The sequence below is a fragment of the Amblyomma americanum genome, chromosome 1 (assembly GCF_052857255.1).
Source record: "Amblyomma americanum isolate KBUSLIRL-KWMA chromosome 1, ASM5285725v1, whole genome shotgun sequence".
Lineage (NCBI taxonomy): Eukaryota > Metazoa > Arthropoda > Arachnida > Ixodida > Ixodidae > Amblyomma > Amblyomma americanum.
The window spans coordinates 203880367-203889287 of NC_135497.1; the positions used below are offsets into that span (position 1 = coordinate 203880367).

Genomic DNA, 8921 nt, shown 5'->3' on the forward strand with positions numbered 1-8921 from the left:
TATGAAAAAAGCATAATTGCCACCCATCAACTTATCAATGTCTGGAAATGTGTGTGTTACCTACACTGTATGGCATTTTGATCAACATTGTTTAGCACTTCAAAATCATTTTGTGAACTGTATCCTGGACTGTTTAAAGAATAACCGAAGCGAAATACAAATTATTACATTCATTTATTGCACACAAGCACTAACCTACACAAGCACTGCAAGATATGCATCATACATCAAAACATTTTACAGAGAATAGGGGAACAGAATACTCGCTTCGGCGCAAGAGACCTAGCCCTTCAGTTTCCTCTTGTTAATAATGATTGACACACAGGAACCGTCTAGCGTTTCCTCTTGTTAACAATGATTGACACACAGGAACCGTCTAGAGATTTTATATCCACTATGCAAATCCCCCGTCCACCACTAATAAATGTTATTGTCTGTAGGCCTTAGAGGTATAAATGGCTTCATCTTAAAAATATGAAATCCCACCACATATATATATATATATATATATATATATATATATATATATATATATATATATATTAAAGGTGATTTCTTGGCAACTGATTGATCAATGCAAGAAAATGTCAGCAGAAATTGTAAACATAACAGGATTTAATTCACATTTTCGCAGAAGCAGCCTTTTTGGAGTGTACAACAGCATTTGAAACAAAAGCTGTGTGCTTCGAATGCTGTAGTACACTTGAAAATGGCTGGTCCTCCAGCTGAGATGTCATGGATTAAATCCTGTTATTTTTTTCTTACATACGAGGAGTTTCAGGGAAGGCTAAGCAATTCTAAGAAAAAAATAGGTTTTCTGAGGAAAAAATATGGCTTTTTCAACATAGTACTACCAGTGTTGGCGGTAACCAGAAAACTGGCGCATCATGTTGAGTAGTCAGCCCCATTAGGATCCCCCTTTCCCAAAAAACATGCACCCAGAGATCAAACTATTCGAATTTTTAACTATTCTTGATTATGTTATGCACTGTGCACACATTATTCAGCAGGCCAAGAGTGAATTTAGTTTCATGAAAATGCAAATATTTAAGAAGAAAAAACTATGACGTCATGGCAGAGGCAGCGTTTTTACAGAGCTCAATTTCGAGAATTTGCTTGATGCAGGAATAAAACATATGAAAGCCATAATGGATATATTGTCAGGCTTATTTCCACCATAGTATGTCAGGCTTATTTCCACCACTGTGAAGTTGTCGCTTATTACAAAAAATTTTGAAGAGACAAGTTTCAAATGAGGCAATTTTCAAGAATTTTTTCCTCTGGAAATATAAAGATCTTCAAATTTGCAATGTGAATAAGCATCAGGTGCTAAACAAGTGTACTGACTTTCATTTTCGTATAATACAAAGAAGTGCAAGAAGTATTGCCATAAATCCGGCAATTTTGAAAATAGTGCTTTCAAAAACATCTCCAATTTTTCTTATAACTGCTGAAACCAGTCTCCCGAAGGAGGTAAAAAAGAATATTGAAGAGCATGTTCCATTATTTTGTTTCTAACAATTACATCCAAGCTAAAACATGTAGCTTTTTGAGCTTCGGCAGGAGCGCTTAACTCTGTTACTTGCACTCGACGGTAGCGGTGCTACCGAATCCTGGTTACATCAAAGATAGGTGTTTGTCCACAAAAAGTAATTAGGTATGCTCTCTCTTGATGGAAAATGTTTCAGTCTTGGGATTTGGGGGAAATTTAGAGCAGTGGGGGGCGTGTTTGCTGCATCCCCGCCCTCAATTAGGCACTCCTGCAGATGCTCAAAAAGCTACAAGTTTGACCTTGGATATCATAGAAGCAATATAATGCGATACGTTCTTTCGTATTCTTTTTCGTCTCCTTCTAGAAACTTCTTTCAGGAGTTTAAAAAAAATTGAAGATGGATTTTTTTATTTGTAAAAACATTACTATAGTCAAAAATGTCAGATTTAAGGATACTTCGTACACTTCCCTATATTATATAAAAATGAAAGTCTGTACACTTTTCTAGCCCCTCGATGCTTATAGAATCTGCAAATTTGAAGATGTGCTTTATATCTGCAGAAAAAAATTCATGAAAATAGCCTCGCTTGAGATTTGTTTTCAAAATTTTTCCCAGTAAGCAACAGCTTCTTCAAAATGGTGGAAATAAGCCCAACATATTCTTTCCCACCTGTACATTTAGCACGAAACATACATCACGGCTTTCTTATACAGATGCTTACGTCACTGCAACTTTGTGAAATTGAACTGTGCTTGAAGATCACGCTGCCTTCGCCACTAGGTCGTTTATTTTATTTTAAACTTTTTCTTCGGAAATATTAGCATTTCAACAAAACGTAATTCACTGCTGGGCTGCTGAAAAATATATGAATAATATATATATTACTCAAAAAAATTAAAAATTTGAAATATTTAGACAGTATCTCTCGTGGAATCACCGAACAACAAACTTTTTAACTATTAAAGTAAGGCATCTAGTAGCAATTAAGAAATTTGCAGCCGATCATTAGGAATAGCCATATCAGTCTTTAGAATTTTGAAAACACAATTACCCTTTGTGCTGTGGCTCGACAAAATTTGGCTTTTTCGTCTAGTATAATGCACTGGAGCAGTTGCTTTGCATGCATGCTTTCAAAAGCGCATGTATTTTTGCATGATGCAGTCAAATTTTGATGAGCCACAGTGGCGAGGGTAATCGCGTTTTGTAAATTCTAAACACTGATATGAATACTACTAATGACAGGCTACAAATTTTAATTTCAACCAGTTCCTTAACATTCATAGTTAAAAGTTTATTACCAGAAATTAGTTAACCAGCTTATTAAATAAAATTCACTGGCTTTCCAGTGTCTGCCAACACTTGTAGTACTATGCTGCAAAAGCCATATTTTGAACCCAAAAAGCATATTTTTGAAAATTGTTTCATTCTCTTTGAAACACCAGGTGTGTATGCTATTACTGCTCACTTCTTTGTACAACAGAGAAGTGAAATAATTACTTCTGCAACATGAAATTTCCAATAGCCACATAACAAACGTTTCGAAAAACTCTGTGCATGCACACACATACACACACAGTGAAGCACTGTTCCTTAAAGAGTAAGAATACAAGGCAGATTCTCCTTTAGCTTCCTGACATGTCTGTCAATCGAGAACAGTCAAGGTAGCCAAATGAACTCGTGACAAAATGAAAGATGTGAAGCACCCTGTAGCAAGCTTAAAGCACAGCAATTTAGAACTGCAGACATATGATTAGCTTCACGTAACTAGATGTGGACTTTTACCTTTGACAAGCATCAAAGCTACATGCTTTTTCAACACTTGACAGCACTACAATATGCACATTTAGACTCATATTTCTAAGGATGTGATTGTTTACCTCTTTAAATAGCTAAAAAATCTCTCACAGTGAAACAGTACTTACACTGTCTTAGGACTGACATTCAAGGCTGCAAACACTAGTGAATGAAAGTCCTGCTAAATATATGCTAAAAGTTCACAATGATGTAGATATCAAGCTTTGAGGCGATTTTAAAAACATAATAGCACAAGGATACTAAAGTGACCTGGTTGGTCCGTTATTTCGTGTGCCATCGTGCCACTTGTCCACAATATCAGCCAGGCCCCTTGTCATTACTTGTCTGCGTTACAAGCAGGAAGAGGTAGCATCCTAGCCATGAGATGTGCGCACCAACAGCACCAATAGGCAGGTTCCTCCATGGCGGAATGCAGCGGCAAAAGAACTGCGTAAGAAACAGATTCGAGGTATACAGTTATAGTGAATTCTTTCATAATCAAAACTTGGAGAGGCAAAAATCGGCTAAATGGGAACTAAAACGTAGCACTCAGAGTGGGTTTGATAAAGTTGCTGAGTAATGAGCACAAACACGCAGCATTCAGAGCAGGTTTAATAAGGTTGCTGAGTAACAGCACAAGCAGCAGACACAACAATAGAAATAAATGCAATGCTTCCTTGAACAAGAAAAAGCCATAACATGCTGCTGTGCTCAACTCTACCCCCCCATTTGAAGACTGATATACACAGGAACTGACATTAACATGTTGTGCCTAATAGGGCTGCTATAAAGAGATATTTAGTCATTCCAGTCATTTGAAGATATCTTGCACACCACCAAATGGGAAAATCATTTCATGTTTCTTGACTGGTATATACCAAACTTCAGGCAGCTTTTGCTCTCAAAAGCAGTACCTGAAACACTACAATATAACTTGCGCACCTTTGTGTCTCTAAGTAGCTAGGAGAAAGTAACTCAACCTTACTAGCTGTTCACTTTATTTACCTGTCTGTAGATAATGTATCACCATTTGGAACTATAGCAGGCGTGTCAGGGTAAAATGTATGAACAAATAGTACGCAGGTGAGCAAGGTTGTGGGAGTGCCAGAGTGGCCCTTTCTAAAGCAAATAAATCTAAACATTAAGGCACACACTGTGTCACATACAATGCTTGTAAGTAAAGCCACACAGACCTACCAGTGAGAAAAACCTCAGCATAGTGCCCCTAAGGGAGCAGCTGGACTGACATTTCTTGTCCCGCAGCACATCACTCCAGTGCAGGGGCATGCTCAATACAAGGGAAACAAGTAAACAAAGAAACGTGTTCCAAAGAAGATAAAAATGAGTACCCAGGTAATTAGGCAATTACAAGCCACTAATTGTAGCAATGCCTCTTGAAAGTTAATGAAATAGTTTGCGCAGCTGATAGCAAAACTTGATGGCTCAGGAGTGGGCAACGACAAATGCGTCGGTTAAAGTAAAACAAGGGGCATGGTTAAGGTCATGGAAATAATTGTTGACGTGAACTCAGCTAGTGTAGTGCAACATGTAATTGAATGTTGGTATGAATAAAAACAAGAATGAACAAACGTTCAAAAGATTCCAAATGCATTTGAACTGTACAGTGCAGTAAGTTGTGACAAAGGGAGTGTGAAAGAACAATAACCCCAGCAACACTCATGACATATCGAACAAATGCCTTTCTTCTGTACAGCCTAAATATAAGCTTCACAGTGTTTCACGAAATGCAAGGCTAATTTTGTATGGTGCGAATTATTCATGCTAGCCACACCTGTGCTTCTAAGGCATAATGTTCCACTTAAATTCATCTTCAAGCACCGTGAAACACAGGACGTAGTGGAAGAAACACGAGACGACACGAGCCCTGGGATGCCCTGGGACACGTATACAACTACGGACCCGAAGGAGACAAACAGAGGTGTGTCAGTGAGTGCTCTGAAGTCGTCTGCAACTATAAGGGCAAAAAGGCGTCAAGACGTATGAAGGGATTGATCAACTACTTGGCAGCTGAAGGCTTGAGGCCTCTCCTTTCGAACAAAGAGGGATTATCTGTTCTCGCACCAGATGTGTTCACCAAGAAGGAAGAAGCTGTGAAAAAAGAATTTTATACTCGTGGTGTTGAGGCCTGCTGCCGTCAAGAAGCAAGCCTTAAATATGTTACAAAGAATGAGCCTGGATGGACTATATGCCACCATCAACAACACAAAAGGTACGGTTCTGGACCTCTTTTATACGTTCAAGACCCATAAACCCGATGTCCATTTTCCGGCAGTAATATCATAGCGTTACACTTGGCAGCATGCTGTTTCAGGCTATTTGCAGTGGCATTTAGGCTCCCTTAAGCTGCCCGACCCTTTTATGGTGAAGAACTCTACTATGCTACCCACGGCCCGCATTGTCATTCGCATCGACGCCCTTCGCGTCACACACCTACTACGCCGAGTCAGTCGCATTCCAGAAATCTGCCAAGACATCCATCGTCTAGCGGCACGCATCCCACAACAAATCCGTATTGAGTGGGTCCCGTGTGACCTCCTGAGCGCACAAAGCCGCGCAGATTCTGCGACCCGCCTTTCGACCCCAAATTCGTCTTTGCCTCGTGTCCTCACTCTGGATGACAGCACCCTACTTTTAACAAGAAAGGAACACCTCCGGCGCCTCACACGTGCTCTAATCCATCCGTGTGCGGTAACCCTCCCCCGTGGTCTTACCCGTGCAGAGGAGGTTGGGCTTCGGAGGATACGGGTCGGGGTTGCCCTAACTCCAGCTGTGACACGCAAGTGGCTGCATTTCAAATATTTATATCCCCGCCCAGGGTGCCCAGTCTGCAAGAACAGAGACTGTGAGGCGGATATCCACCACCTGTTGTGGGACTGCCCGGCGCTGAAGCCGACGAGAATTCGGCACCTGGCGTCAGTGGGACTCTCACCGGACAATCCTGATTCATATATTGCATGGACACAGGGTCCATATCATCGTTCACTTCTTGATTTCATCAGATCAGCTCAACTTTTTTTCATTCATTTAGGCATCTTACTCATCTTTCACTTTACAGTTTTGATGCCCTGAGGCAATAAACATCACTTCAAAAAAAAACCTCTACTGAGGTAGTTGATTTCCTGTCGCAGATGGAGGACAAGAAACATTATGCCTTTAGCATGGATGCGGAGGATCTGTTTTACTCCCTACCCCATGCTCAGCTGTTGAAGAACGTCAAAAATAAAAATTAGCGCTCGTGTCGTCTCGTGTTTCTTCCACTATGTCCTGTTTCGCGCTGCTTAAAGATGAATCCATTCCGACTTGCCCAGTTTTCTGTTCTCGTTTCCACTTGAACACTAATATTCAATAATGTATTACCCCTTCTGCTATGTCTGCCAGTTATCACACCACTGGTCCACTTCAATCATGCCGTGCCTTGCAACAGGTAGGTACTGGTGAAGTAAACCTACGAAATTTAATTGCTGCTTTTAGGCTACCGTAGAAAGGTCATGAAGCACATGTATTTTTTTATTTGGTCTATACTGTGGTCAAGATGCCCAAGCAGAAGCATGAGCATAAAAACTGTAAAAAAACCATTACATACTATAACACAATGCGTTTGATTAGAACAGGGCTCTCATGATGCCCGCAATACCTTTTTCCTTTCTTCTTGATGCTCTTTCAAAAGATGAAAAAGAAACAAATGAAAGAGAAATATACATCCTGGGCCAGAAGAGCTTTGTCAGGCTACAAGCAAAGACAAGAAAAAAAACTATCTGTGATGCCCACACATACCTGTTCTTTTACAGGTGACATGCTTGATATCCGGTATCAATGGCTGATAGGCTGCACCAGCAGGTCGATGATGCCATTAACCTCAGGTTGAGCTAGCGTTGGCTCAATGACGGATGAAAGGAGATGCAACAGCAGCGTGATGATACCGGTGGGGTAGCTGTACAGTCCTTCACTGTGGACGCATTTGAAGAAAGGCTGAATTAGAGAGATGCTTTCGTAAACATAATCAAAGAAGCAACATCCCATTACAGCCTCTAGCGGTTCAGTCCAATGTGTTCAGGAGTGGAGGCTAATGAGCAATTACCTATACATCCATTAGTATGCATAAAAATGGCTTAGAAAGCCAGTATTATTTTCGTTAGAGCTATTATTCGCGAATTACGTTATAATTTTATCGCTTGAGACTGAAAATGGGGAATGACATTCAGTATATTGAACGTAATTCAAATAAAACGACAAAGAACCTTCCTCAGGTGCACTGCAACAGAGTGGTTCTGCTATTTTTAAACGTATTTTCGTTGACCAAAGGTATTAAGAAACGTAGCACTTCATACGACTGCGACATAGAACGGGCAATGTTCCATATCGAGTAAACACTCATGCAGCAGAACCAAAAGACGCAAGCCGCTACAAGCACTTTTCCTTCTACTGGTCTACTTTTTACGCGCTGCTCCCGTTCAGTCACAATAACGAGTCAAGCGGCGCTTCACAGTTCTCAGCGTGCAGCCAAATTCTATCACATAACTTATTCGCAACGGTGCTTACGCAAAGAGCGCAAGGGGGTGAATCTAAAAGCCGCATAGCTGGCACACAAGCGTGTCAAAACACCTCCTCTCTGCAAGCGATAGTGTCGTGCTCGCATTTCGCACCTCACGGCGAACAAGACCTAAAGACCAAGCCTGAATGCATTCAGAACCCTCATGCATCCCGACGACACACCACAAAAGTCATTTTACATTTCAGTACTTACATTCGTCAGCAATCACGGTAAGCCGTTTCTTCTATCAGGCGTCGGAGGCCGGCCGCGCCGGCGTGGTGTTGGGTGCGGTACGTCAGAGCACTTTTTGAGAGCTCCATGCGCGTAAGAACGTCTTCCGAAGCGCAGGGGCCATCTGTCAGCTTCCGATTGCAGTAACACTACCACAACACCAACGATGCCGCACATTCAATAAAAACAAGCTGAAGAAAGCCACCACAGCTACAACCGCCCAAACTCGACACGAAGACTGCGTTACAGCGTACTAAAAGAGATGGTGTAGGACACGGCCGATAGCACGCATGGGGCGCTCAACCCGACCACCAGCGAAAGAAAAGACGGCGCTAAAGTCGCGTAACGTTAAACGCTTTAAAATAAAACTGGTAACGTTATTTTTGCCACAAGCGTCATGCAATAAACGGCGCCAAATTTTGTTTTATTTACGAAGGCAGTTGATCATTAGTGATGTAGTAAAAAAAATTGTGGCTACTCGCAACCACCTGTTCCTGGCGGCGCTGCGAACGAAAGCTTTCTAAGCTCTGGGCGCGAGGTAGCTGCAGGCGACTCAGCTGAGTTCAAGCCATGTGGCTCAGGCGGAGAGCCGCGGTCGCTGCACGGTGGCACTATATTTCTGATTCTAAGGCTTTAGTTATTTCGCTGTAACTGCGTCGCATAATCGGGAATGATGATGTTGACCAGTTCCAGTTTTTTCGGTTTTTAATTTCCGCAAATTGTGTGGCTTGCTGTACGCTGCACAGCTTGAAAATGAAAATTCGTTTTGAGGAAAGCGAATGGCTCAGTGACAGTCTTACTTATCTCGCTGGTCAGCCGAACCGCGCCGTAAGGAAGGGATAAAGGAGGGA

The 8921-nt window shown here is 41.5% G+C and overlaps 1 long non-coding RNA gene across 1 annotated transcript; it reads right to left on the reverse strand.

The window, feature by feature from the left end:
* Positions 1-2770: 2770 nt before the first annotated feature.
* LOC144094721 (uncharacterized) lies at positions 2771-8501 on the reverse strand. The gene is made up of 3 exons (XR_013306551.1): positions 8053-8501; positions 7083-7254; positions 2771-3734 (listed from the first exon to the last, which is right to left on the reverse strand). It is a non-coding gene; the product is annotated as an uncharacterized LOC144094721 (long non-coding RNA).
* Between the last annotated feature and the right edge of the window lie 420 nt (positions 8502-8921).